The sequence below is a fragment of the Mustela erminea genome, chromosome 3 (assembly GCF_009829155.1).
Source record: "Mustela erminea isolate mMusErm1 chromosome 3, mMusErm1.Pri, whole genome shotgun sequence".
NCBI lineage: Eukaryota > Metazoa > Chordata > Mammalia > Carnivora > Mustelidae > Mustela > Mustela erminea.
This window is the reverse complement of record NC_045616.1, coordinates 58,649,191-58,655,190: the sequence shown is the minus strand read 5'-3', so window position 1 is coordinate 58,655,190 and position 6,000 is coordinate 58,649,191. Positions and strand designations below refer to the sequence as shown.

At 48.9% G+C, this 6,000-nt stretch overlaps 1 protein-coding gene across 1 annotated transcript in view; it reads left to right on the top strand.

The window, feature by feature from the left end:
- The window catches only part of CKMT2 (creatine kinase, mitochondrial 2), a 29,549-nt gene continuing 23,549 nt past the window's right edge, over positions 1 to 6,000 (top strand). Inside the window, exon 1 of the mRNA XM_032334846.1 lies at positions 1 to 331. The gene's annotated coding sequence lies outside the window, so the exon portion shown is untranslated. The remainder of the gene's footprint in view (positions 332 to 6,000) is intronic.

Sequence of the window (6,000 nt, the reverse complement as noted above, 5' to 3'; positions counted from 1 at the left end):
GCTGAGCGGTCCGGGAAGCCAGGCTGCAGGCCCGGAACCTGGCACAGCCCGGGGAGCCGCGGCCTCCGGGACGGGACGTGGGGGAGGGCAACGTTCGGGAGAAAGGGCAGGTGCTGGAAAGCCCAGGACCCAGGGGAAGAGTCAGACGCCGGCCTTCAAGGGCACCGCCGCGGGAGCCTGTGCGCCCTGACGTCCGACGGCAGACACGGGATTGGCTGACATGGGCCCCCGCCCCGCCCAGCCCGGAGCCTTTTCAAGGCCAAGGCGGCCAGCTGCGGTTACACTTCTCAGCTGTTGCGGGCAGCGGGACGTGGGAGACTCCGGCTCCAAGGTCAGTGGGCCCCTGAAACCCGACTTTATACCTGCCAAGCGGGGCGCATTGCTAGAGCCGGTGTGAGGCGCCTCGTGAGCAGGGGACCGAGGGCTGCGGGCGGGACCTCGGAGGACAGCGGTAACAGCTCTTAGGGGCGCTGCTCCCGGGTGAGGGCTTCGTGGTGACCCCTAGATGAGCCGCCAGAGCGCGCGCCCTGCGGCCCGCTCTTCCCCGCACACAGGCGCAGGCGACCGTCCCCCGCAACAGCTCAGCGGTGAGGCGCTGCTCTCAGCACCTTGCTGGTCGGCTTGTTTTGGACGGCGAATTAGGAATTTTTCTTAACGGAGTATCTAAATGACTCTGCATTTGGAACCTTAACCTTCAACTAATCCGTTCGTTTCTGGGGATGATTTTCGACCTCAGCGGCATCAAAACAATGACTGGGGGATAAGTAAGTGGAAAATGAACATCTTGAGGGTCTCGAAGCTAATTACTAATTAACCCAACAGCTGGACCCAATTTAAATTAGCTAATACTATGGCTAGAGATTCATTTCTGAAATCACGAATCCATTAATCACGAGCCACGCAACTGTTTTGCCCCCAGCGGAGGTAAACCTGTTGTCCAGTTGGCCTAAACGTGCTTCACCTGTGGCAAAATGTGTTTCCTGTTTGCTTGTTCACGTGGTTGGCTCCCGGGGGCTTTCGGTCAACCCTGCTTTGGTCTCTTGAGTGGATGGCTGCCTGTGTTCTGGTGGGCGTGGAGGGTGACATGTGCCACCAGAACAAGCCACCCTCCCTCAGCTCTTGTCGGTGTTGCCCTTTAGACCTTCCCTCCCCCGCTGCCCTGGGCTCTGTGACCTTGAGCATGGGGCAACTGGAATCACGTGAGGTGGCAGTTAGCGCCCTTGTGACAAGGTTATGCTCCGTCAGCCGCTGTGCTGTTTCCAGAAGTGCCACTTCTCCTCTGTTTTTGAATTTGTGTCCTTGTTCAGCTAACTCTGCTCAAAGAGAAGAACACAACCACCACCAGTACTTGGCAAGAGGGCTTCCTGACTGGGCAGGCTCTGAGAGGATATTTGGGTGGTGGTAGCTGTGTGGACGCTCCACTTCCGCCTCCACACTTAGAGGTGCTTTTCCCCCAAACCCAGGCTTTAGAGTTAACCCTTCTGTGGGCTAAGGCTCCATTTCAGCGAAGAGCATGAGGGCCACCTGTCTCCACAGACTCTGCCAGTTCATGATGAAATCCTATCCTTAGAGAACGGGCCATAGGCCAGGTTCGTTTTCCTAAAGGGGTGACCGAGGAAGGTCCAGAAAATCACGGGTTGGTAGGTGGGATGAGGAATGGGGAGCCCTGGGTATTCAGAGGCAGGAAGAGAACTGGTTCTGAGACAGAGGCCCCGGGTCTCCATCTCCACCACAGCTTGGAGCAGCCATTTCTCATCTATGTGTCAGCTGGGAGTTCCTGCCCACTGAGCCAGGAATCCTGCAGTGAGCCAGTCCTGAAGGTGACTCTTGGAGGTCACTCCCACCCCTGTCTTGAAGCCACACAGAATTCTTTCCTTGGTCAGGGAAGAAGGCACCCACTCTTCTAGAGTATCTCACAGAACTAGATGGTTCTTAACTGACTACCTGTGAGAGATGAGTCTGGTAATGGTTGTAAATGTATGATATCAGGAGCCCTAGGAAAGGCCTCTGGTTTACAGGGAAGGACTATATAAATATCTCCTGCTTGTGACTTTCTACTTGCCGAATAGAACAGAGGTGACACTGGTGCCCAGGGGTGGCAGTATATCTAGCGGTGGTGAAGTAACTTGAACCCTTTGCTCTCTGGGAGAACTGGGAGGGGGCAGACATTTTCTGGGGGCCTAGTAGGGGATCATGGGTATTTGTTCAGAGTTTTCTGTGGAGCTGCTCCAACCCCAAGGATGTCCCCGTTTTGGGGTGACTCTCTGGAAGAAAGCTGACCCGTGGTCCTCCCCTTGCCCTCCACTGCCCTCCAGCCCCAACGAGTTCAAACACGTGGACGCCACATACAGTTGGATCAGAAATAACTTGGAGTCAGCAGAAAGGCACTCACGGCATCTTTATCCAGAATATTCAGGAAGACCAGGAATGTCCAGAGGTAGTGACAGAACCCAAGGCCTCCACATAATAGGATGTGACAGAACCCAATAAAACCCTTAGACTAGGACCCAGACTCCTAGTATGCCTGCTTAGTAGAGAGAGACAAAAACAGCTCTTGGGCACTGTGACCAAAGGACTTATGATGGTGATTCTTATTTTTTAACGGAGAGGGCTAGTAGCAACAAACACAGTGTTATTGCCTTTTGGTGTGAACTTGCAGCCCAGATAGAAACTTTCCCTGGTGTGGAGCCCAGGGATTCTGCCAGATTGTAGCCCTGATGCTTTTCAATACAGTAGTCATAGAGGAGTTCTAAGTGTTTTCTTTGTTCACTTTCCAAAATGGTTGTAGCATTTCACTGAGCAAGTCAGGTTGTTACAAGCCAGGATCACAGCCAGTAAGGGGCGGGCTCTGCAGAGCTGCACCCTCTCTCACCTCCTGCCTCCCTACCCCTCCTCAGCATTACTCAGCAGGAGCCTTTTAAGACCAAAAGAAGGCCTATCCTTGCCCTTTGCATGGGCCTTTATTTATTGCTCTCTCCAGCTTCATTGAGATGTAACGGGCATGTAACATTGTCTAACTTGAACATGCTCATTGGATACAAGTGTCTAGTGTAAAATGATTGTTGTCACAGCATGCGCTAATACCTCTATCCCGTCACGTAATTACCATTTCTATTTTGTGGTGAGAACATTTAAGATTTCCTCTCTCAGCAACTTTCAAGGATATCCTACAGTAATATTAATTATCACTGTTACACTATACCTTAAATACTCAGAAATTTTTTACAAGTAGAAACAACCTTGAACCAACATCTCTCCATTTCCTCCAGTCCCCATTCCCTAGGAGCCACCACTCTGCTCTGTTTCTCTGAGTTTACCTTTTTAGATTCTGTGGGTTGTCATACAGCATCCTTCTTTGTCTGACGTACATCACCTACATAAGGTCCTCAAGGTTCACCCATGTTGTAGCAAAGGGCACGATGTCCTTATTTCTCATGGCTAAATACTACGCCATTGTATACATACATCTTTATCCATTCGTCCGCTGGCAGACACTGTGCTGTTTCATATTGTGGCTGTTATGAACAATGCTGTACTGTACATGAAAATGCAGATTTCTCTTTGGAGTACTGATTGTGTGTCCTTTGAACATAGAACCAAAAGTAGCAATGCTGGATCATATGGTAGTTCTGTTTTTTCATTTTTGAGTTCTCTCCACACCGTTTTACGTTCCCGCCAACAGTGCACAAAAGTTCTCTTTTCCCCATATCCTCACAAATAATTTTCTTGATTTTATTTTTGTACTGAAGTATAACTAACATGTTATACTTGTACTGAAGTATAACTAACTTTGTGTACTGAAGTATTTTTGTACTGAAGTATAATTAACATGTTACAAACTAACAGTGTTAGTTTCAGGTGTGCAACATAACGACTGAACAATTCTGTACATGACTCCGTGCTCACCACGGTAAACGTAGGGACCATCAGTCGGCAAACAGTGCTTTCAGTATTACGGACTAAATTCCCTGTGCTGTACTTTTCATCTCTGCAACTTATTTCAAACCTGAAATTATATACCTCTTCGTCCCCCACCCATCTCCCTTCTGGCAACTACCAGTTTGTTCTCTGTATTTGAGTCTGGTTTGTTTGTTTTCTCTTTTCTTCTTTGTTAAGTTTTATTTCTTGTATTCCAAAATATAAGTAAAATCATGCGGTATTTTTCTCTGTTTGACTTATTCCACTTAACGTTATACCCTTTGGGGCCATCCGTATTGTTGCAAATGGCAAGATCTCCCTTTTTATGGCTGAGTAATATTCCTGTGTGTGTGTGTGTGTGTGTGTGTGTGTGTGTGTGTGTACGTGTGTACACATACCACTCTTCTTTATCTGTTCACCTATGGATGGGCACTTGGGTTGCTTCCATATTCTGGGCTATTGTAAATAGAAGTACAATTTGTACATATTGTAAATAGAAGTACATATTGTAAATAGAAGTCTTTTTGAATTAGTGTTCATTTTCTTTGGGTAAGTACCTAGTAGCAAAATTACTGAATCCTGTGATATTTCTATTTTGAGTTTTGAGGAACCCGCATACGGTCTTCCACAGTGGCCACACCAGTTTGTATTCTACCAACAAGGGTGCAAAGGGTTCCTTTTTTTCCACATTTGTCAATACCTGTTATTTCTGGTCCCTTTGATTCTAGCCACTCTGATAGGTATAAGGTGTCATCTCATTATAGTTGATTAGCATTTCCCTGGGGACTAATGGTGGTGAGCATCTTTTCACATGTCTGAGCACCTTCTGTATAGCATGAGCCCTTATTTAATGATCTCCGCAGGAGCAAAATTTCCGACTTGGAGCAGCTACGTGTAACTGGCCTGCAGAAAAGCTCTTGCTCTCCAGCTCGGGGTGCCCTGGGCAAGCAGCAGGCCTGAGAAGTCCCTGAGGAGGGGGCCTAGAAGGAGAAGGTATCAGGACCAAAGGAAATGAGGGTTCCTGGGAGGAAAACATAGGCACAGAAGGGGTTCAGTCTGATAGGCAGGAATAGGCCCAGCCTGCCAGGCCATCCTCACGAGACTAGGGACAAGGAGGCTAGGGACAAGGGTCCATCTTGGCTAAGCACGCCCAGGAAGGCCCTAGGAGACAGCTTGACTCAGGAAGACAGCCTGAGGGGCAGGCCAGAGGGTGTCACACAAAAGCATCCCTGGGAAGGACCTGTGGGACTCCAGGCAGACTCTATAATCACCCCCTTGGGCCCGTCCATGTCGCTGGCGGATGTTTGCAAGTGTGTTCAGTTGATAATTCTGTCAGTCATAAGGAGTGAGGAAGCCCTCAGGCCACTTCCCTTGGACGAAGCTGTTTGCTGAGGTGAAGGGAGAATGCCCTCAAACCCTGTGACATCAGCTAGAGGGACTACACAAATTCTGTACTCATTTTTCATCCTTATTATTACTTTCACTTTAAATTTGAGAAAAACGAAGACATGAAAGGAAAGTAAATTTCTCAGGACAATAGAGAACTGTAAGTGGCAGAACTGGATTCAAATCCAGACTTCCGGGCTTCAGAGCCTCTGGTCATGGTGCTATAGCGGCATCTGTTCATGGCCACTAGTTCGCTGTCACCGTTGGTATCCAAGGAGGGTGAGCCCCCAGGGAAGCCCAATGAGAGGATTTAGGAACAGGTGGATGGTCAGACAATTGCCACCCTTTCCAGTCTAGACCTCTCTCATGAGGCCTCAATCACGTGAAAATATATTACGTCCTGGGGCACCTGGCTGGCTCACTCAGAGAGCCTGTGACCTTTGATCTTGGGGTTGTGAATTCAAGCCCAGTGTCTGGTGTAGAGCTTACTTAGAAAAGGAAGGTCATTCCTTTTATCTCCAGTTATCTCCAGTTCAACCTGATCATCCTGTCCTAGCCTGTACTCCAAACCTGCTTGCTCCCCAGCCAGGATTCCCAGTCAAGTGAAATCCTCAAGTCAGAAACCTGGGAGTCTTCCAAGACTCCTTTATGACTCTCATGCCCACATCTGACTTGTCCCAAAAGCCCCCTGAGTCC